The sequence below is a fragment of the Podarcis vaucheri genome (assembly GCF_965113315.1).
Source record: "Podarcis vaucheri genome assembly, chromosome: 5".
Taxonomy (NCBI): domain Eukaryota; kingdom Metazoa; phylum Chordata; class Lepidosauria; order Squamata; family Lacertidae; genus Podarcis; species Podarcis vaucheri.
Window position 1 is genome coordinate 75150216 of NC_138763.1, and position 24070 is coordinate 75174285.

At 43.0% G+C, this 24070-nt stretch overlaps 1 protein-coding gene and 1 long non-coding RNA gene across 14 annotated transcripts in view; one reads left to right on the forward strand and one right to left on the reverse strand.

Annotated features, from left to right (window-relative positions):
* Nucleotides 1–24070, reverse strand: part of LOC309532295 (uncharacterized protein) — a 472441-nt gene that overhangs the window by 237157 nt on the left and 211214 nt on the right. For 12 of the 13 annotated variants that reach the window (XR_014219695.1, XR_014219696.1, XR_014219697.1 and 9 more), the window contains one exon: nucleotides 23389–23555. The gene's annotated coding sequence lies outside the window, so the exon portion shown is untranslated. Of the gene's footprint in view, nucleotides 1–17484; nucleotides 17663–23388; nucleotides 23556–24070 lie in introns of those variants that run through there. The other variant, XR_014219703.1, reaches the window with a different exon arrangement.
* Nucleotides 17772–21700, forward strand: LOC309532840. The gene is made up of 2 exons (XR_014220041.1): nucleotides 17772–17872; nucleotides 21495–21700. It is a non-coding gene; the product is annotated as an uncharacterized lncRNA (long non-coding RNA).

A 24070-nucleotide genomic window follows, 5' to 3' on the forward strand; every position in this document is an offset into this window, starting at 1 on the left:
CCAAGTTCATAACTTGTCACTATCCCATGGATAATTTTAAAAAAAATATTTGCAGCTTCCTATATACCAATTATGACTTAGAAAAAGGAATTAAAATCCACAATGTTTAGGTTTATTCATGAAACACTTTCTACGTTATACCACATCCTTCATTACAAAGTGAGATGGCTACTGCTGAAGTCTGGATGTTCATCATGGCTGAGATGCAAAAGCATGCTGGGGGGGGAAGTTTGGATATATGCTCAGGATAAATCTACTGGGAGTCACCTCCTACCCCTTGAGCCGTTTGTTATATCCACCACACTATTCCCCTTGTGTTGTTGGGTGTGTGTTTATTAATTGTATCCACTGTAATTGATTATGCCCCCCACCCTATCTGCATTGTGCTTCCTTCACATTGAAATGATTGAGGTGGAATAATGTAATGACAATACAAATTACAGTGGTGCCCCGCAAGACGAATGCCTCGCAATACAAAAAACTCGCTAGACGAAAGGTTTTTCCGTTCGCGATTTGCCTCGCAAGACGAATTTCCCCTATGGGCTTGCTTCGCAAGACGAAAACGTCTCGCGACTTTTTTTCTTTGACTAAAAACAAAGACATGTTTTGTTTATAAAGTTAATTTATTTTCCCTTAAATTTTTGAACTGCTCTTTACAGTATGTGTGACTTTAAAGAGCAGTTAATAAACTGTTGTTGTACCAAATTTGGCTTTGTTTGGACTTTTTTTGACCATAGGAACGCATTAATTGATTTTCAATGCATTCCTATGGGATTTCGTGCTTCGCAAGACGAAAAATTCGCTAGACGACAAAAATTGCGGAACAAATTAATTTCGTCTTGCGGGGCACCACTGTACGTAATTAATGCCAGACACAGCAAAGTGATAAAATGGTGTTCCCTGGACCCCTCTCTTGCATGCATTCCCAGCTCTCCTTATTGCTGCTGCTACCAAACACTCATCTGGCAAGGCTCTCTGCAGACCCTGCCTTGCCTCACTCTACCCTCTGAAGAAGGGCCAAGGCTGGTGGATGGGAGAGGGCCTACCCTACTGCTGTAGTTTGCCACCACAGTGAGAAATGTTCTTTGAACCGGATGTGGCTCACTCATCTGAGTAACAATGCCACCTTCCCAGCAGGTGTGTTGCTGCCACTTATATCTGGAAGGGCAAGGGCAAGATGGAAGGGCAATTGGTGCCCTGTGGGTGCACTGGAATAGTTAACCTGGTGCTCCCCATCAGCACACCTTCACTGCACTAACGTCCCTCCTGCCCACCCCCTTCTTACTGCTCGTAAATGGCAGTGACACATTGTGGCTCTGGTTTAAATTTAGAAAAAAATGTAAGCAGCATTTCTAGCCACTGTGGCACTTTCTCTGCCACCTCACCTAGAATGCATCACTCTGAGGAAGGACCCTCTTGGTCTTGGTCCTTCCTCAGAGTGAGGCAGAGAGGAGGCGGAGAAAACACCAGTGTTGTTGCTGCTAATGGAGTGGCAAAACAAAGGGGGTGGGATTAAGTGGAGGAGAGGAGGAAGAATGGGGATGTAAGAGGGGAAGAGGAGAAATAAGATTGGTGATGAGGAAAAGAATATAATGGCAGCTTTGCTGCTGCAATATCACACACCGGGATGATTATATGCATTCCGTAGGAAATATTATACCTCTTTCTGCATTCTCTAAGGCATATCTCATGCCACATTTTCCTAGATATATTCTTCTTGAGATTATTAAAATATCAATTCAGCATTTTCTTGGGCTTTTTGTGATCAGTGATGCAGCCCTACTTTTTTGTGTATCAATGAAAGCCAGCAAGGCAGGAAATGGGAATGCAGATGATTAGTGAATAATGGAACAGTAATTTGTTTTCTCTTGAGAGAACATTTAAATTTGGTCAATTAAACCTAAAAACAGCAGAGGTCAAATCCGTTATAGGCAAGAGCTGCAACATCTCCCACCTCAGTTACCTAATTTCTTACAAACCAGAAAGAGGGGGTGGAGGGGGGGAAACAGTATGGTATTTTCAGTGTACCTGAAAATGGAAAGTAAATAAAAAATAGATTAAGGATAGGGTTGTCTAAAAATAGAATGACCTTTACAAGGGGTGCTCTGTCCAAAACCTGATTTGCAATTCCCACAGGAGATACACTGTTTAGAAAGCAGTTTAAACATTGGTTGTAAACTGATTTTAAAGATCAAATCCTAATAAAGATTGTAGCATTTATATGTCAAATGCCAAGCATCCAAAGCACTTTGCATATATTGAACTTAATGAGACTTACATCTGAGTAGACATGGCACTACCCCACACCCACGCTCACTTCACTCTGTTTTGTGCGCCTTTTTGTTATAGGTGGAAACACTCCTGAAGCTGGCAGACATTCTGAAGGTCTAGTGCATGGATGGCCAACCTGTGGCCCTCCGTTTATTGCTGGACTCTAGCTTTTATCAACCCCAGCCTGCAAGTGGTAAAAGCTCATGGGAGCTGCAGTCCAGCAACATCTGGAGAGCCATAAGTTCCACACATCAGACGCAGTATAACTTTTGCAGGTGCCTGATTAGTGCTAGTCAACATATGTAATAATTATCTAACCACTGTAGGTGTGTGCATGATAATATCATATGCCTGTGGTATATTTTCCCCTCCCTTCCAGCTTATTTATTGCTCTTCAGAACAGTTTAGTTTCTAAACCTGTAAAAGCAAAATTAATAGCAACAATAGATTTGGACACTGACCTTTGAATCCCATATAGAATTGCCCTATATCTAGTTTTGATTTGCTACTTTTTTATATATTAAACTAGCACTGACAAAGTTGGCTGCCTCATGTCTGTATTTTCCTGGATGTTACCCAGAGGGTGGGGTAGGATTTCTGAAAGGCGGCGCTTTGTCCTGGATCTTAGGCAAGTCAGGTTATTAATTTTTGAAATGAAAAAGGCTGAAACTAACAATCCTGCAGGCAGCATATATTTTCTTTAGTAAACTAAGTATTTTAAAACAAACAAGCAAGCAAGCAAACAAATAAATACCATCCCACAGTAAGCCAAGAGATCTGGTTCAATCTATTACGAATTGACTCTTTGTAACCTCTCAATCATAACCCTCACACAATCAACTGGAGATATTCATTCATCCAAAGTTTAGAACTGTAATTGGAGTTACAAACATTGGTAAACTTCTTACATTTCCTACTAGTAAATAACTATTTGACTGCAGACATTGCATTTTGATCCATGCCACTTGTAAACTGTAATTAGACTTCATGCACCAATGACATTAGCATCATAAATGCCTACATACTGATTTTAAAATAATTAATTTTCTTTTTCATCTTTCCTTTTACCATCTATTACTCTGCTATTGCTGTGCTTTTCAAATTGGGGTGTCTTAGGGTTCTTGGGCAGTGATATCAGACTGTTGTCAAATATTCTATCTTATCTGTCGAAAGCAGTAAGCTTCTGAATACCTGTTGCTGTGAATTGCAAATGGGGAGAAGGCTGGGGCACTCAAGTGTTGCTTGCAGGTTGGCTTGTGAAAAGAGAACGCTGGACCAGATAGATGGACCTGGTCCTCAAGGGCTTTCCTTATGTTCTTATGTTAACAGACAGAATGCTCACCATCCCCAGAAATTTTCAACGGCAAGGGAATGCTGCATTTTGTTTGGGGACACACTATCAGTTTATGCTGGATAACAATTATGCCCAACAGGCCAGACCAGTGACTGACTGACTGACTGACTGATTGTATTTCTATGCCAGTGTTTTCATTGAGAGTGCATTCTAAAGCATGGCCCCAATCTTTTGGAACACACAAGGCTTATATGGCAGGTGCCCAGGGCTTTGTTGGAAGGGCTCCCTGAAGTTAGAAAGCTATTAAGATAGCCACTGACACATTTCAAAAAAGAAAAGAAAAGAAAGAGGGAAATTCATCACAAAAAAGGAAGACAAAAGAGGGCACAGAGTTGCACACAATTTGTGAAAAAAAGGTATTTTTAGCGGTGCAGGTGTAAGAAAGCAAAAGTGTTCTGGAGCTGTGTACCAGAGATAATATGGGGACTTCTTCAGGCTGAACTCCATTTCGACCCTTAAAATGTTTATTACATTTTTGTCAAGGATAGATTATTGCAAGCATATGAAATTCAAACTTTACGCATATTAACTACTGCAGGGCTTCTTAGGTTAGGTCTTGGGAGAACATCAATGAACTAAGTCACATAGATTTCATTAGGAAAATCTGAGAACAGTTAAGTTTGTTGTTTAACCATGTTAAGCAACAGAGAAAATCACCAAGAAGAGCTAGATAATAATAAATGGAGTAGTAGCTGGTGATGCAAAAATGGAATTGAGAATTTTGGTTGATGGAGTGAAATGCTTAGTTTTGTAACATGTAAAATAAGCCACACAACAATATTAATAATATAATTTAATCCACAGTATAAACCTGTGGGAGTAAGTAATAATATTATCCTGCTGGTGTAAGTATATTATTAATATATAAAAAATAATATTGTAAGATAGTCTAATTTTTGTATATTTCCCATGGAATATATAAAAGCATTGTATAAAAAATTGAATGTGCTAATTTTGGTGTCTAGATGTAAAGTTAGAAATTAGTAATTTAAATAAAAATACAATACATCTCGCCATATTGAAGAAGGATGAGACCTGCTGAGTTATATGACTTTCTGTCTGCTGCCCAGGTAGCAGACATCTTCAAGGCCTCTGCTCTCCCTTCTTATTGTTCTTTATCTTCAAACTGGATACGGACTAGGCAGGTATTCAAACAATTTTAGATGAAAACAAAGTATCCTATTTTAACTAACATTGATTAAAATTCTTTTCATCCTCCCTTTCTAAGTGTAGGATCCTTAAAACTGTATGCATACTAACCTTTTAAGGACAGTTCTAAGAGAACAGCCATCTGTTCAATATGGTAGATGTTGTGCTAATTAACCCACTTATATTCTATGGAAAAATGTCAGCTGCTTCAATATAATAATGGCTATGGATGCTAAAATTTCTTGATTTAAGATGGAATAATAGATATGCTAGAGATGCAGGGCCCCATTGAACTCAGTGGAACTTATTTATGAGCAGACATGTGTAGTATTGTGCTATTAAACACACAGCTAACTATGAACATATTTAGAGAGTGCATGGCTGGGGAGTTCTATTGTGCAAGCAGAAACTCTTGCACTAATGGAGCACATTAGCTGGGCACCACCCTGTTTTATTTTCTTATATTCTGGCGTTCTTTCATCATAGAATCCAATGGCACATCCATGTGGTACTCAGGCAACCACCCATTCAAACACTAACCAGACACATACCTGCTTTGCTTCAGCAAAGTACGGTAATTGTGTTGTGTACTTTCAGACCATATTCTCAACAGGGTAGAATTTTTTCCTTCCTAAGGGAATTGATTGGGCAAAGTATTTACCTTTTAATGACCATTTCCCCTCCTCTGGTTTCCCCAATAGCACCAGTTTTTTGCCATCTGCTTCACCTTCTGCCTTCTTGGATTAGTTGCATGGATTAGGGTTGCCATATTTCAAAATGTAAAATTCCTGACACCCACAAACCCAAATTGTTGAGCTGTTTTGGGGAAACCTCCCCCCAAAATAGTGATTTAAAGCTTTTGGAGCTGTTTCCGCTCCTTTTCCCATCACGTTGCCATACATTCGGGTTTCCCCAGATATTTTGCTGATTGGGCAAAATTCTCCGCTGACACCATTTTTACACCCGAAAGCCAGGACATGTCAAGAATTTTCCTGATGTATGGAAAGCCTAGCATGGGTGAGCCCACTCAATCAGGAACCATGCAGGGAACAGGATGATATTACTACTACTACTACTTTATTTATTACTTTATTAATTACTTTAATACTTTATTAATGGTTGCCATCAATTTGATTTGAAGTAATTTTTTAATGAATTTTTTAATGTTGTATTATTTTATTGTTGTTAGCCGCCCTGAGCCTGGCTTCGGCTGGGGAGGGCGGGATATAAATAAAAAATTATTCTTCTTCTTTATTATTAAATTTGTATACTGCCTTCAGGGCTGTTCACAGTGCTGTAAAGTTAGTCACAATCAGTTAATTCAATTGGGATGCAAGATGTCGATACTAATGGCAATAAATAATACTGTGGGGGTTATTGCTTTTGTTTGTTATTATGATATGTATTTTTGTGTTTTTATATTGTAAACTGCCCTGTGATCTTTGGATGAAGGGTGGTATAGAAATTAATTAATTGAATGATTAAGAATGAGGACGATGTTACTGAGTATGTGAATATTTTTTGCAAGGAGTGCTAAAAGATTTCAAAAGAGGGTGTTTTTTAGCATTGCTGAAAATATTCATGAAAGGCTAACTTGTTTCAACTCTAATTCTAACAGATTTGCATAATGGCAGTCCTAACACATTGCGGGAAGGTCGGAGCAAGCACATTATCTATAAATGGTCAGACATCAGGAGTTCATTCTTATCCCCTCTGAGATATTTCAAGTTAAGAAAAGTCAATGGGCTGTATACAATGCTAGTCCTACTTGGAGTAGATTCTCTGGAATTAATATACATGACTAATTTAGGTTCACAACTTTCAATGAAAACAACAATAGAGTTCCAGACAAGTTGATGACAATGAATTCAATGGGTGTATTCTGAGGAAAAAGACAACAGAATCCCAGATTTGAATTGATGACAATGAGTTGCACCAGCATCTACAGAAGAACATAGGAAAAGCCTGCAGGATCAGGCCAGTGGCCCATCTAGTCCAGTATCCTGTTCTCACTGTGGCCAACCAGATGCCTGTGAGAAGACAACAAACAGAATGCAAGCTCAATGGCACTCAGCCCACCTGTGATTCCCAGCAACTGGTATTCAGAAGTGTACTGCTTCTGATAGTGGAAGCAGGACTTAGCCATCATAGCCGGTAGCCACTGATAGCCTTATTCTCCATGAATTTGTCTAATCCTCTTTAAAGCCATCCAAGTTGGTGGCCACCACTGACTCCTGTGGGAGCAATCTCCACAATTTAACTATGTGCCACATGAACAAGTACTTCCTTTGATATGTCCTGGATCTTCTAACATTCAGCTTCATTGGATTCAGGAATTCTAATGTAATGGAACAGATCGAAGCTTTTCTCTATCCCTTTCACTATGCCATGCATACAAAAGCTGTTGTCTGTTCATGCAAAAGTCTTACCAATCCAAATACATTTCCCTTTATTATACATCCTTCTGTATGAATATACTTTCTTTCCTGGATTATAAACTCTGAATATTTTCAATGACTATCTTGCTAAATTGTGTTTACCTACTGTGTGAACAAAAAAAATGATATTCAATTTTTTAAAATGGGAATAAAATCCTTCCATTAGTAGTTTCAACTTCCTGGAGAAAACTGAGTTACCTTTTATAAAGGCACCGGAAATGGTTCCATCAGTTTCATAATATACTTTTGGTAATCCATTTTTTAAAAAAGATATTTATTAAAGTTTCAGCATATTACAAAAATAAGAGAAAAAAGTAAAAGAAAACAAAAAACAAAAAACAAAATACAAAGTAAAAACAGTTAAAAACAAATCAGTCTTTCCATATCTTATCTTTCATTTGCTTGTTTCCCTGACCTCCTCACACCTCTCTTTTTTTGTATTCCAGTTCAATTAGTTAATCCAGCAACTCCTTTCCCTCTTTGATTTTATCTTAACCTTTTATCTTAATATATTATAACTTTAAATTATCACCTATTAACAATCCATTTTTACATATTCCTTTATAACATTGCTGCTAAAAACCACTTAACTTCAATCCAACATCATTCTAACATTCATTAATTTTGCAGTATTTCTGTAAATAGTTTTTAAATTTCTTCCAATCTTCTTCCACGACTCTTCTCCCTGGTCTCGGATTCTGCCAGTCATTTCCACCAGTTCCATATTGTCAGGGAACTGACATCGGAGGAAAGGGAAGTAGTAGGGCTCCCAGAGACTGGGAGAGAGTCAACAGCTAAAGCAGGGACCAGTAGGGGGAGCGCGGGGTCTCTGGAGGAGGATCTCAGTAATGGTGAGAGAGACGCAGCAGCCCAGGCAGGAAGCAGAAGGGGAGAGAAAGGGGTGAGAGACACCTCGAGCGAAAATAGCGGGGAGGTGTCAGAAGCAACTGCAGGGAGACCTATGCTTCGCCGGAAGCTGTCACGTCGTGAGTCCAGGAGACGCGTTTCCGTTAAGGAACTTCTTTGCTGGAAGCGCTTCCGCAGACAGCCACTGTCGGACTCTACAAGTGACTAGAGCAGACATGTCTGAGGAGCTCTGTCACACACAGAGGTTTGTGGGGTCGCACAAACTCTGAAGGGGCACTATTTTAAGCACAAGCAGCTAATCATCCCTTGACAGCAGTCCGACAGTCTCTGTACGCTGCCTGTGCAGGAGAAGGCATCATGAGCGACCCAGCAGGAGCCGGAGCCGCAGGGGGTGGAGCTGGTCCAAGCTTGGAAGACAGATACCGAGCATTGGAGGTCCAACTTGCGCTGCAGACGGCGAGGCTCGAGGAGAGGAGGGCTCAAGATGCAGACAAGAAGGGGAGAACCACTCAGTTCCCCAGAAAGGTACCAGGATTAGTGCAGAAGTTTGGGGGGGACCCCAAGGATTACCATGCCTTTAGGACTGAAATGCAATATGCCCTGAATGTGCAGTTTGATGAGTTCCCTGATGAGGAATCCCGAGTTGCTTTCGTAATTGGGCATCTTGAGAAGGGGGCGCGGGACTGGGTTCGACCCCTGATGGCAACGCACAACGATATCCTGAAGGACGCTATGAAATTCTTGCGTGCAATGGATATCATGTTCTCCAGCGATATTGAGGAGGGGGGAGTGCGCAGACAGCTAATGGCTTGCAAGCAGGGAAGCAGATCTGTCCGTGAGTACTGGACTGAATTTACCATGCTGATTCACAGATTGGGGTGGGATTTATCGGCAGCACCCATTCAGATGCTATTTGAAGAAGGTCTTTCTTCAGCTGTGAAAGACGAGCTGGCCAGGAGCCCCAGGGCGGTGTCTATGGATCAGCTGACCAAATCTGCGCTGACCATTGGAGCGCGCCAGGAGGCAAGAGCCTTGGAGAGGCGGGAAGGGAGAGGGGAACGTTGGAAGGAGTTACGCATTCCAGACATTCCTGAGCCAGCTTTCCCGCCGGCAGAGCCGATGGAAATCGGAACAGCCCGCGCGCGCGGTTTCAAAGCCCAGTGAGGGGGCGAAGAAGGAGGGAAAGGGACTCCGGAAATGCTATCTCTGCCAACAGCCAGGCCACTTTGCCAGAGTCTGCCCCCAGAGGAAGGAATGGCAAGGGATGGTGGGAACTGTTGAGGGGGAAGAGCAGGGAGAAACGGAGCAGGTAAAAGCCAACGCCTGGTTGCCAGCAGGGCACTGCAGCCAGGCCAAAGAGCAGTGAAAGTGCCCCTTTCCCAAGTGCCAGTGCCAGAAGCTCCTCGACCTGCTCTAGTGATTGAAGTGTCGCTAGAGTTGCAAAATGGACACCCCCTAAAAATAAAGGCGCTGTTGGACTCAGGCAGCTCCTGCAATTTCATGAGCAAGGAGTTTGCGGCTGAACACCAGATACAGACTATCCCCTTAAGCAACCCCCTGCAGGTGACCACGATCGATGGCAGAGAACTGTTGGGAGGAGGCGTCAGCTTGCAGACCATCCCAATGATAATGAGGGTGGCAAGGCACACAGAACTGATAGCGTTTAATGTGGCCACCTTGGGAGGCGCTCCCATTATTTTGGGAATGAGCTGGCTAGCCCTACATGATCCGCTGGTGGGCTGGCATCAAAGAGTGGTTTCCTTCGGTTCCACACATTGCTTAGAACACTGCAGGGGGGAAAAGGGGTCAGCAGGGGCCCAAGCCACCCTAGCAGGGACGGAAGTGATGGAGAAGGGGAAGGTGCCATCACAGTATGCTGATCTCAGCGACGTGTTCAGCGAGAAGGAAGCTGACCAACTACCCCCGCATAGGCCCTTTGATTGCCAGATCAATTTACTCCCTGGAGCACAGCTTCCTGTAGGCAGGTTGTATGCCATGTCAGACAGGGAGATGCAGGAGTTGCGAGCGTTCATTGACAAGAACCTGAAGAGAGGCTTCATCAGAGAGTCCAAGGCAGCGGGGGGTAGCCCAGTGTTTTTTGTGGATAAAAAGAACACGGACAAGCCGAGACTGGTATGTGACTTTCGGGCCCTAAATGCAGTGACAGAGCCGGTGGCTTTTCCTATGCCCAGGATTGATGATATTTTGACCAGGGTGCGAAAAGGAAAGATTTTTACAAAGCTGGACCTAAGGGGGGCGTACAACCTGATACGTATAAGGAAAGGGGATGAATGGAAGACCACCATGTTCACCCCTTTGGGGGCATTTGAATATCTCGTTATGCCTTTTGGATTACAAGCAGGCTCCGCGTGTTTTCAAGCCTTTATGAACCATGTACTGGGGCCTTTGCTCTACAAGAATTGCGTGGCCTTCTTAGATGACGTGTTGGTGTATTCGGAGAATGAGGAGCAACATGTGAGAGACGTCAGAGAAGTGTTGAGCAGGCTGCATGCCAACAGACTGTGGGTGAAACTGGAGAAGTGTCAGTTTCATACCAAGGAGGTGGAATTCCTGGGGTACCGCTTGTCAGACAAGGGGTTGGCCATGGACCCCGGCAAGGTTCAGGCGGTGCTGGAATGGAAAACCCCCAAGACTAAGAAGGATGTGCAGAGGTTCCTAGGGTTTGGAAACTTTTATCGTAAGTTCATCCGAAACTTCGCTCACCTGACGGCGCCCATCACGGACTGTCTCAGCAGCAAAAAGAAGTTTGTTTGGACGGGGGAGGCGGAGCGAGCGTTTGAGGAACTGAAAAAGGCCTTCGCCTCTGACGAACAACTTCTACATGTGGATTTACAAAAAAAGCTGAGGGTCGAAACAGATGCTTCTGACAGAGCCATAGGGGCGGTGCTTCTTCTGCAGCCAGGGAAGGAGGGGTCCAAGTGGCGACCGTGTGCCTTCTTTTCGCGAAAGCTGAACAAATCGGAGAGAAACTACACGGTGTATGACCGGGAACTTCTTGCGATTTATGAGGCCTTCCGGAGATGGAGGCACCTACTAATTGGTGCACAACAGAAGGTGCAAGTACGCACGGACCATAAGAATCTAGAGTATTGGAGAACTGCGCGAGTGCTCAACCAACGGCAGTTGAGATGGGCCCAGGAGTTCTCCAAATTTAACTTTGAGATTTGTTACGTACCAGGCCAGGAGAACGTTAGGGCGGACGCTCTATCACGCAAACCTGAATATTTGGAGGGAGAGGGTGCACCCGAAGAGACCCATGTCATTTCCGAGGATCGCTGGGTGTGTGGGGCGGCACTGGTGGGGCTAAGGGAACTGATAGAGGGAACGGTGCAGGATGAATATGCCCAGGACAAACTCAGGGGTCTCAGGAGGGAGGGAGACAAACCCGGGGGTTTTGAGGAGAGAAACGGGGCGTTGTACTACAAGGGAGCGTTATACGAACCTGAAGGAGAATTGAGGGAAAAGGTACTCAAGCAACTGCACGATAGCCCCACAGCAGGGCATTTTGGGCAACACAAAACCATGTGGCTGGTTACCAGGGAATTCTGGTGGCCCAAGGTCAGGGAAGATGTGCGGGAGTATGTGAGAGGGTGTGACCGATGTCAACGAGCCAAGGGGGAGAGGCGGGCACCGGCAGGTTTATTAGAACCACTACCCACGCCGGAAAGACCATGGGAGGCAGTGGCAATAGATTTTATGACTGATCTGCCCAGGTCCAAAGGGAAGACAGCCATTATGGTTGTGGTAGACCTGTTAACCAAGATGGCCCACTTTATAGCCTGCTCACATGCGGTCACAGCAGAAGAAACCGCTAAATTGTTTGTGGAAAATGTGTTTAGATTGCATGGTGCCCCCTTGAGGGTGGTTTCGGACCGAGGGAAACAATTTACTTCCAGGTTCTGGAGGAAGCTCATGAGCTTATTGCATGTAGAGGTGAATTTCTCAACTGCCCGTCATCCAGAAACCAACGGGCAGGCGGAAAGAGCTAATGGTGTCCTCCAGCAATATTTGAGGTGTTATGTGAATGACAGAGAGAATGATTGGGTGGAGAAGCTGGCGTTGGCAGAATTTGCCTATAACAATGCGGAGAACGTGTCCACGGGAATGAGCCCTTTTTTGGCCAATCACGGGTGTCATCCCCGAGCCTTCCCAGGGGGGGAGGGGGAGAACTGGAGCGTTCCAGCCGCAGAACAGTTCGTTGAAGAAATGGAAGCGATCCATCGCCAGCTCCAACTTAATTTAAACAGGGCGAAGGAGGAATATAAGAGGCAGGCAGACAAAACCAGAAGGGAAGGAGAAAGCATTAGGGTGGGGGATCAGGTGTGGTTGTCCACCCAAGGGTTACCATTTAAAGGAGGTTGTAAGAAGTTAAGACCCAAAAGACTGGGCCCATTTGAAGTCACGCAACAGGTCAACCCAGTGGCTTTCAGACTCCGGTTACCTAACCACATGAAGTTGCACCCAGTGTTCCACAGATCATTGCTGTCACCGTATATAGGGGACAGAGAGGGGAGGGTCAATAGGGGACCAGCTATGGAGGAAAAAGAACACAGCTACCATGTAGCGGAGATTCTCGATTCCAGGTGGAGGGGAGAGCAAGTAGAGTATTTGGTAATGTGGGAAGGGGAGCCGGAGTCGGAAAACACCTGGGTCAGGGCAGAGGATGTAGATGACGAGGTTTTGATTGAAACTTTTCATCAGAGATTCCCTCGGAAACCCCAGCCAGTGGCGAGGTTCCGGAGGGAATACTTCGCCACCACCGACGAAGAAGAAGAGTTGGAGGGGTTCGCTGATTCCGAGGTGGAGGAGGATTCAGCGAGTCGGAACGAAGACCGATGGAGGGAAATGTTCGAGACGTCGGAAGATGAGGAGGATTCTTTTAGGGGTTTCAGCTCCTCACCGCCCAGAGGAGAGAGAAGGGGCGGGGGAGAGGGGGGCCCTGGAGGGGAGGTGGATGTCAGGGAACTGACATCGGAGGAAAGGGAAGTAGTAGGGCTCCCAGAGACTGGGAGAGAGTCAACAGCTAAAGCAGGGACCAGTAGGGGGAGCGCGGGGTCTCTGGAGGAGGATCTCAGTAATGGTGAGAGAGACGCAGCAGCCCAGGCAGGAAGCAGAAGGGGAGAGAAAGGGGTGAGAGACACCTCGAGCGAAAATAGCGGGGAGGTGTCAGAAGCAACTGCAGGGAGACCTATGCTTCGCCGGAAGCTGTCACGTCGTGAGTCCAGGAGACGCGTTTCCGTTAAGGAACTTCTTTGCTGGAAGCGCTTCCGCAGACAGCCACTGTCGGACTCTACAAGTGACTAGAGCAGACATGTCTGAGGAGCTCTGTCACACACAGAGGTTTGTGGGGTCGCACAAACTCTGAAGGGGCACTATTTTAAGCACAAGCAGCTAATCATCCCTTGACACATATAGTCCATCACCTTCATCTGCCATTCTTCCAGAGTGGGTAAATCTTGTGTCTTCCAATATTTTGTGATAAGTATTCTTGCTGTTGTTGTGGCATACATAAAGAAAATTTGATCCTTCTTTGGCACCAATTGGCCGACTATGCCCAGGAGAAAGGCCTCTGGTTTCTTCAAGAAGGTATATTTGAATACCTTTTTCATTTCATTATAGATCATCTCCCAGAAAGCCTTAATCCTTGGGCACGTCCACCAAAGGTGAAAGAATGTACCTTCAATTTCTTCATTTCCAACATTTATTATCGGGCAAATGATAGATTTTTGCAAGCTTGACTGGGGTCATGTACCACCTGTATATCATTTTCATAATATTCTCTCTTAAGGCATTGCATGCCGTAAACTTCATACCTGTGGTCCATAACTGTTCCCAGTCAGCCATCATTATGTTATGTCCAACATCTTGTGCCCATTTAATCATAGCAGATTTCACCGTTTCATCCTGAGTATTCCATTTCAACAACAAGTTATACATCTTTGACAAAATCGTGGTTTTAGGGTCTAACAGTTCTGTTTCCAATTTTGATTTTTCCACCTGGAAGCCAATTTTCTTATCCAAATTATATGCCTCCATTATCTGATAATAATGAAGCCAATCTCGCACTTTATCTTTTAGTTTTTCGAAACTCTGCAGTTTCAATTTGTCTCCCTTTTGTTCCAAAATTTCCCAATATTTCGGCCATTTGGCCTCCATATTGAGCTTTTTCTGAGCCTTCGCTTCCATCGGTGACAACCACCTTGGGGTTTTATTTTCAAGTAGGTCCTTATATCTTATCCAGACATTAAACAATGCTTTCCTGACAATATGATTTTTAAATGCTTTATGTGCTTTGACCTTATCATACCACAAATATGCATGCCTTCCAAATACATTATTAAAACCTTCTAAATCTAAAATGTCTGTGTTTTCAAGAAGCAGCCATTCTTTCAGCCAGCAAAACGCTGCTGATTCATAATAAAGTTTAAAGTCTGGCAGGGCAAATCCACCTCTTTCCTTTGCCTCCGTTAGTATTTTAAATTTTATTCTGGGCTTCTAATCCAAATCCCATTATCAGAAGGGTCACAAATCCAATTGCCTGATTCACAAATTACTTTTAAACTACTTCTGACATAAATAATAACAATTTAATTGCTAGCACATTGGTTTTCCTTGACTTTGAATTTTGTCATTAGAACACATGGCATTTCGTATCAGCATTATGATATACAGGTTTGAAAGTTAACTAGGGCTAAAATGAGCTAAAATGACCTCCCAAAATTCTCCACATTATTGTGGGTGGTGAAATTGGGGGTGGCTCTCTAGAGAATATGTTTGTGAGGGTGAGATGATGTTCTCCAACTTTTTGGCACCCTTAATGATGACAAACTTTAAGGGTGCCAAGAAGCAATGGGTTCAGAGATGATGATGATAATTTTTATTTATATCCCGCTCTCCCCAGCCAAGACCAGGCTCAGGGTGGCTAACATCAAATATATAATACATTAAAACATAAGATCAAACAATCGGTTGAAATACAGCTTAAAATCAGAATAAAATCAGATGGCAACCTGTTGGGAACATTAAGTGCTCACCAGGCCCGGCTATTTCTGCTGGTCTCATATGAGCCAGTGAGAAGGGTTAGAGGGACCCCTTACATGCAAGGTCTTGTAAAAAAAAGGGGGGTCAGACTGGACCCAGACCAAAGGCCTGGCGGAACAGCTCCATCTTGCAGGCCCTGCAGAAAGAGGTCAAATCCCACTGGTCCCTGGTCTCTTGCAACAGAGCGTTCCACCATGCTGGGGCCAGGGCTGAAAAGGCCCTTGCCCTGGCCAAGGCCAGCCTAACCTCCTTGAGGCCCGGGACCTCCAAGGTTTAATTATTTGTGGACTGTAAGGTCCTCCGTTGGGCATACCAGGAGAGGCGGTCCCATAGGTACAAGGGTCCTGGGCCATATAGGGCTTTAAAGGTTAAAACCAGCACCTAAAACCTGACCCTGTACTCCACCAGCAGCCAGTGCAGCTGGTGTAGCACTGGATGAATGTGATCCCACGGCAAGGACCCCGTAAGGAGACTCACCGCGGCATTCTGCACCCACTTGAGTTTCTGGGCCAGCTTCATGGGCAAGCCCGCATAGAGCGAATTACAATAATCGGTCGTGGAGGTGACTCTCGCATGGATCACAGTGGCAAGATCAGGGTGGGAAAGGTAAGGGACCAACTGTTTGGCACGGCGGAGATGGAAAAATGCCACTTTTGCTGTAGCTGTGATCTGCACCTCTGTCAGGGAACTGCCATCAATGCCGGAGGGAGAGAGCAAAAGCCAGAGGGATTCCAGAGGGTGTCCAGGGATCGGGAGAAGCAGCCCATCTTCTGGGGAAGAGAATCAGCGTAGCACCAGTGGAGAAGGGGGGCAGGTGGGGGAAGTGGCGAGGCGGTCCCATGACTCCTTGCCTGGGACCAGCGGGGAGACTAGGGGTCCTCCGTTGCCCACGCCCTCCCTGCGCAGAAGGCTTCCACGCAGAGAGGGTAGGTGGAGACTAGGTGTCAAAGAACTTCTTTGCTGGAAGAAGTTTAAGAAACGCCCACTCACGGATTCTGCCAGCGATTGCGTCAGCCGCGGGCGAGTGGCTGTCCGGACAGAGTAGGTTCACTTTGGCAACCCAGCCAGGTGTTTGCACCCAGCCAGGAAGATAGGCACCTGCTTACACACAAGCAACCCCCTTAGGAACCATTACAACCTCCATAGAGAGGGAGGCATCGAAGGTTACACCCAGACTCTTGTGCCCCCACAAGAGATGGGAGTTGGCCTCCCAACCGCATATTGTCCCAACCCAACCAGAGAAATGGAAGGAGCAGCGTTGGCACCCATTGCTTCCTTCAACAACATTTTACTGTAATTGGATTCATGGTTGCATTCAAAAGTCTCACATGGTGAAACTGGGGAGGCCATTTTGCAGATTTTTCTCCGGTGTTAACTAAAATCCTCTAACAACTCAGGAGGAGCTTCAAAATGAATGTTTAAAAAACAACAACATATGCCAGACATCATTTCCTGAGATATTACAGCTGAGCCCTATTTGAAACCTTAGCTGCTTCATAGAGAAGGAAGTTGCTAAAGTAGTATACTTGGACACACGGAACAGGCAGGTAAGTGTACCTTGAATCAAAGATGTACTAAAAGTGGGGATAGATTTCACTTAAATCAGAATCCCAACTAAAGATTCAGGTTTTGATTTGGTCCAGAATGAACCTATCAGTATCAAGAGAATTCTCTTCGGTTCTGAACAGAAACACTAGATTCTACAATCTACTTTGGGGTGAGTGGAATGGTTCCATCCTTGACTCCACCAACGCTTATTGGCCTACAACCAAACAGCGAGTTATTCCCCTTTCTAAGTTATTACCCAACTTCTTCACAGACTTGCACATCTGCTTGTGCCATTTGTTACTGTGAACGTTCAGTGAACAGCCTTTAGAGAAGGCTTTCTAGCAACTGAAGGTGAAACAGTTAATTGACAACAATAAGAACACAGTCCCTGGGGAAACGCTACTGAAAGGTTATGATGCAAGATAACCTCTGCTGGAAATAAAGTACTTCCCTATCAACCATTCAAATCTTGCTGGACTATCCATAATTGTTTAGCAAGGACTTATAGATAAGAGAGTATTCACAGTGATGACTGTATATTCAATGAAATATGTTCCTTCTATAACATAGGCAGTCATTGTAATATATATTTTTCACGTTCACTAGTGAGTGCTCTATTGTTATGGTACCATAGTCAATAAATGAAAGCACCCCCATAGGTTTTTGGCTAGTGTTTTCTGACAGCATATGGATAAAACAAACATGATATATTGAATGCTCAGATAATACTGGAGATTAGAGAAATAAGTGGTCAGGTCTCCAAACACAGATTATGACTGAGTTTAAGCAACATACTTTCATGTCCTTTTTGTTGTCAAAAAGCATCCCCTGTTCTTGATAATCTGCTTACATCCATTGTGATCATATTTGTGTCATACCAATGTTTTTCCATTCATTATCTGTGTTTCCTCAGTGGCTGTTATTCTTTGTACCATTTTCACTTCTGTGCCCTTGCTGGCCATGGCCTGATTTGTTCTCACTTATGTTTAATCTGATCAGCTGCAGTAACCTCCATGGTTATAATGATGTCATAATGCTCTGCTTGCCATGATGGTGTCATCATGGATGCTCATAAAGTCAGAGTGAAGGCAGTGTGGGCAAAGATGAGGAAGAATGGTGCCCAAAAGCATCAGCATTAAAGAAGAACTGAACAGCATCAAAGCAATTGATGAAATGAGTAGTTGTGGGTAATTAGTTTGGCTGTACTGAATATGCAAATTTCAGAGCAATATTAGAGAATTTTCAGTGCAACTCTACCACATATTTGTATTAGACATACGCCAACAGTTGTGTGCACCACAGATGAGTGTCTGTAACCACATTATATGCCAGGCCAACAAATTTAGCAAGATAAATGTAGCCTTGCAATTTATCAACATGCATAAATCAAATGTGTACCCAATATCCCCCTAAAGGATATCGGGGAAATAAGCAGCTGCCTAGATGGATTATTGTAGTGTGTAATGCAGTAAAAAAGAGTGGCAACTATGTTCATTGACACAGAATTATAGCAGGGGATATTCCAAAAGGGAATGAAAAATTATTGCTAAAATTGTAATTGTCTTTTGAAATCTCATCATTCGAATCACAAACAACACACATTTGGAAAGGCTCAGTCATGGACAATAAAAATACTATGCACAGAATGGAACAGAAACAATTAGCGTGATTTATATTGGCGAGAACAGTAATTTGGACCAGTTGCTTCTCCTTCAAATAGTCTAGAAGGACAAAAGAGGAGAAACGAATATCAAACAGATAGGAGGTAGTTTGGAAGGGAGGGTAAATGTTAAATTCCATAGGTTCCTTCCTTCTCCATTTGAAGGTTCTGACATATTTGGCAAAATGTGTCAAATTTGTGGAATGCTTTCCCCAGGGAGGTTTGGCTGGCGTCTTCATTATACACCTTTAGGCACCAGGTGAAAACATATGTCCAGGTGAAAACCAGACCCTTGGCTGATTGACATCCCAATGCCCTTTTAAATATGTTGTGGGGGATTATTGGCTTGTTGTTCTTAATTTTATTATGTATTTTGTGGATTTTATATAGTAATTTTATGTTGTGTACTGCCATGAGACCTATGGATAAAGGGTGGTATACTTTATCTATGTTATATTATAAATGTGTTATATAGATATGTAATTTGCCACTGTTTTGTTTCCAAACAATGACACTTTTAGAAAATGTCCTCATAAAATGAACCCCGCTCACCCTTTTCCATCTGTGTGGACCAATTTTATTCAATGCTTTATGGAGGGCTGTTGTGAGGGCTAAAGCTGCAGTCCTAACCCCTTGGCTTTCAGTGCCATATCCTCAACCCCACCACTTTCACTGGCTAGAATGAATGGAGGGGGGCAGGAAATCAATGAAACCAAAAGCTGCAATCCGACCCCCAATCCATTAGGATTCATTTCTGAGTAGACATGTTTAGTATAATGCTATGGGATATTAAATTCATTTCCTGAAACTAGGTTGTTCACTGGAGTCTTGGTACAATATTGTAATGTGTTACAAAACCTTCCACTGTGGAAAAATAGAATATGCATTGCATTTACTTATTTATTTATAGTTTAATGAAAAATGTTAAGACTTTATGTCATTAAATTACTCTATATTCAGAAAGCTTGTGAAGTTCGTTGCCAGCTAATGAAACAATTGTCTAAGGAGAGGCAGCATTTATTTTCTATAACACTTTAGGGAAATGTGGAAAAAACCTAGCTCTAGATTAAGAATGAAGTTTAATCTCTTTACTACAATTGCTAAACTCTCCATAATATATAAAGGAGGCTAGGAATACATTCCCTTAGGCAACCAGAGAGCAACAGGAATGTGCATTCTGTTTTAGTTAATACAATAACGAAAACTAAATTAGTCACTTTCAATTTAATTAATGCTAAAATAAAATAGAAAGCAAACAAAATTTTGTTGGATTTCATTATGGTTTCCTAGCTGCCTAACATGAGGTAGGGATGCAAAGTTATGCAACAATGTAAGAGGGGGCCAGAGAAAGAGGGGATTGGTGAGAGTAAGAATCACAGTGACTGGCATTGCAAATACACTCGGGATCAGGTAAAAGGTAAAGGGACCCCTGACCGTTAGGTCCAGTCACAGACAATTCTGGGGTTGTGGCGCTCATCTTGCTTTATTGGCCGAGAGAGCCGGCGTACAGCTTCCGGGTCATGTGGCCAGCATGACTAAGCCGCTTCTGGCGAACCAGAGCAGCGCACGGAAACGCCGTTTACCTTCCCACCAGAGCGGTACTTATTTATCTACTTGCACTTTGACATGCTTTCGAACTGCTAGGTTGGCAGGAACTGGGACAGAGCAATGGGAGCTCACCCTGTTGCAGGGATTCAAACCACCAACCTTCTGATCAGCTCAGTGGTTTAACTCACAGTGCCACCTGCGTCCCTAGGGAACAGGTAGTGACACACAAAAGAGCTTTGTTCAACTTGAGGGAGGACATTATGAAAGCTATCCCTAAAGGGAACAGATGCTCTCAGCTCCTGCTTGCTCCTAAGACCAGAGGGCCTGGTACATTCCAGCATTTGCTTCCCAAATCATAACCCTACTCCTTTTGATGTTTTGGTATCTGTATTCCATTCCTTCCCAGGAGCAGATGATGTTTTGGGAATATTTTCCCTTGTAGTAGTTGAGGATGGCTGCATCCCACGTCTCCTCTCCTTGCCCACTGCTTCTCGACTGTGACATACCTAGGGATCCTTAAGAGAGCTCTTACTCCTCTCTGCACCCTGACCTCCAGCTTTGACCACATCGTCTTCCCCACAAAGTTCTGCAAGGGCAACACTAAGACTAAGAAGGAGGAAGCTGATAGGCAGTGCTATCCCTGGACTGCTTTTAAATAAGAAGATCTGCTCCGCTGAATTTCTTCCTGGCACACACCTATCAGAGGCACAGAAGTTCTGCTGTCCCCCAATGCCAACTCCAAGGTGTAAAAAGAGCTCAGGTTTCATGAATTATAAACCAGTTCTGTTAGTGCAGCTCTTTTAGCAATTTATTTTAGGTTGACATTATGTTCATCTATGCAAGACCAAGCATAGTATTTTAGATGGTGGAGGCAGTGGCTTGATGTCAATTTTTTTTTAAAGATTTACAGCAACCAAGGTTCAGGTGCCAATACAAGATCAAACTGTTAAAAAGACAGCAATGTATTCTAAGAGCATGTGTTGTAGTTATTCATTCATACCTCATAATAACTACAGTAGGGTTATCAGCACGGGTCAAACAGGCAACCTTTTCTTTTCTTTTGAGCAAAATGGATTTGATCTTTTCATACAAATATCAACTTCCTCATTTAAGAGGCAATAATTCACTCTCAAGAATCCTCCTACAAGCATAATAACCCTTCCCTCCATGTTGCTGCTACTATCTATTTAACCTGTCCAATGCATTCCCCTTAAACAGTGGCAAACTTTGGGTTCTCAAAATTCAGTGGCACCCTGTGCAATGCAAAAAATTGGTACCCCATGTTCCATTCTACAGCATTTTTGTGTGGCCAGTGTTGGCCAGTACCCAGTGTGGCTACACTGGTCATGCTACCTTAAAACTGTTTCTGCCCTTTTTTTTAAAAAAACCCAACACACTAAGGGAGCATTCTTGCACATAAGAAGCTGGCATAAAGCAATCCTGTGTGAATTAAGTTTCACCAATTCAAAACCCACTGCTGCTGCTACTCTGCCAAAGCCTGGCAGGGAGAAAATAATATTTTGATACGCCAAGTATATACACTACTGCCCCGTCTTAGCTACACTAAAATCCTGGACTTCTCAATTATTTTCTCTAGGCAACAATCATTTCTCTACCAGGGAAGAAGAACATAGAGCTTCAAAATGAACCAGAATGTTGTTTTTGAGTGAACCAAGCAATTCTTCTCCATTATGTGAATCTAGAGAAAATCTGGAATGATACACCAAAGAAGATCTAGAAATGGCTCCAAAATGAACCTGAAATTTCCTTCTCCATCATCTTTAAAAGCTGTTTTGGAAAATCTTTTGGGGGTCTTTCCTTAGGCCTATACACTTCTACATTTCTCTATAGCATCCATCAAGAAGTATCCAGGGAATGGGGAACGTTTTTTCATTCCAAGGGCTGAATTCTGGCATGTGGCTAATCACCTGGGGCATCATGCCAGTGGTGAGTGGGTGACTAGTCATAGTTAAGATTAACCACAGTTTAGGATTCATATGACATACTAAACTGTGGTTGATCTAAAATGGGAGTGAAAGCTTCTGACCTCCTCATGACAAGTTGGTGAAGAGGGTAGTGCACGTGACAGCTCATTGCAGCTTGTTTGCCTAATGAGAAATCATGCTTTTGCTTTGTGGACAATGCAGCCATGTTTATTATTGAATCATGCCTTGAAAGCTACAACACAAAAGTTCAAAGTGAAATACTTCAGTTGCTGCTGAGATCATCAATGTTCATGAGTGCACACACTAATTTCTCACTTGAAGGGCTTCCAGTTGACCTTGTAGCCTTATGAAGGAAAAGTCAGAAGCATCTGTTTCAAGTGCTTACTGCAAGAATGTACTTAAGTTGTCAGAGACAACTGCTTGCTCAAGATTTATTATTAGTGACCAGGAGTTCCTTTAATCACTGACACTACACATTAAAAATAATCTGGGAAGGAGTGATGGGTAGAAAATGAAGATACTGTCACAAGGTCATGGTCAGATGTCATAAAATTACACGCAATGCCATTAAGGAAAAAAACACAGGTGAGGGTCATGTCTTAAACTGCAATTGTCAAAAGGAGGAAATCATTAACACCAAATTTCCATAATAATTGTAATGAGTTCTACTTGACATGTTTAATAATTCTCTTTTGAAGTTCTTGTTTCTTTTTGGTACTATTCAAATAATGGCAATTACAAGTGACTTGATGTGGCCACAATTCTGGACTCCCCAACCAGAATGCACCACTGTCAGGATCCCCCCCCCCCCAGAAACTCACTTTCAGTGTGCCAGAGGGCCTAAGCTTGTCCAGTGGAATTTTTGTTAACTGATTCATTAACAGCACAATTTCACTTTAAGCAGGGCTTTTTTCAGTTGGAACTTGCTGGAACTCAGTTCCAGCACCCCTCAGGTGGCACCACTGCCATTGTAAGAGAACAAGGGAGGTGTTCATGGTGAGTTCTGGCACCTCTTTTTCTAGAACAATGGCATTAACTTTAAATAAACTTACTGTATGCATCTATGTTTTTTTTCTCTCCTGACCATCTTAAAGGAACCCATGACAGTGTGTGTGTGTGTGTGTGTGTGATGCAATGCAATATTTAAAGCATTTAAAATCAATCAACGGTATCCAAAAACAATAAACACAGTAGGATATTAAATAAATTTTAAAACAGATATAACAAAATCATGCATCTGGATAGGCCTACTGAAACATTAAAGTTTCTAAAAAGCATCTAAAAAGTGTAATGAATGCACCTGTCTAATGTCAGTAAGGCAGGGTTTCAGAGCAGAGGTGCTGCCACACTAAGGAATCAGTCCTTGCAAATACAGAACAAATATTGTGTGGCACTTGTAAAAGTGCAAGTTCTGCAGATAGAAGTGATTGAGTTGGCATGTACGGAGTAAGGCAATCTCTTAACTAAACCGGTCCCAAGCTGTTGAGACCTTTATGTGCCAACTGTAGCACCTTGAACTCAACCTAGTAGCAAACTTGAACTTACTGTAAGTATCCCAAAGCTCACTTTGCCGGTCAAAGATGTAGATGGAAGAAAATCTGCTTCATAGTTCATTTTCAATGGATTCCTCCGACATCTCTAGCTCAGAGCAAGTCTTTGATATACAACATTTAGGAAATCTACTAGAACCAAATGTGTGCATTCTTCATTTCCTGGAAAAAATAATGCAGTGAGTCAGGTGCTGTTAAAAGGTTTTGCGAATCATAAACATGACTTATAATGTTTCTCAGGCATGATATGTACCACTTAAAGCCTCATTTGGTGGAAACTTTTCTTAGGCCTTTTATCATTCAAGCATGCTAATGAGGGACCCCAGTAGATTAGTGAGTAGCCTAATAATGCAATGATCTATTTTAGTCATCGTTTGAAACCATCTTTCATTGGAGTCAAGTAAACCTCTGCATTTTAATCACCCACTAATGAATTTGCAGACATGTGCACCCTTTTGAACTATACAGGACAGCTGGGATTATTTTAAAGATATTATGCCAAATTTATATAAACATTGGCAACAGAACGACAACATTTTTCAGTGTCTTACAGAAAGGCATTTTATGCATTTGGCAAGCAGTATACATAAATGTGTATTGGCAAGTCATCCTGCAAACTTGTTTGAAGGGGAAGGTTGACATTTTTTTTAATTAAAAGAAAATCAAGTAAATAAAAT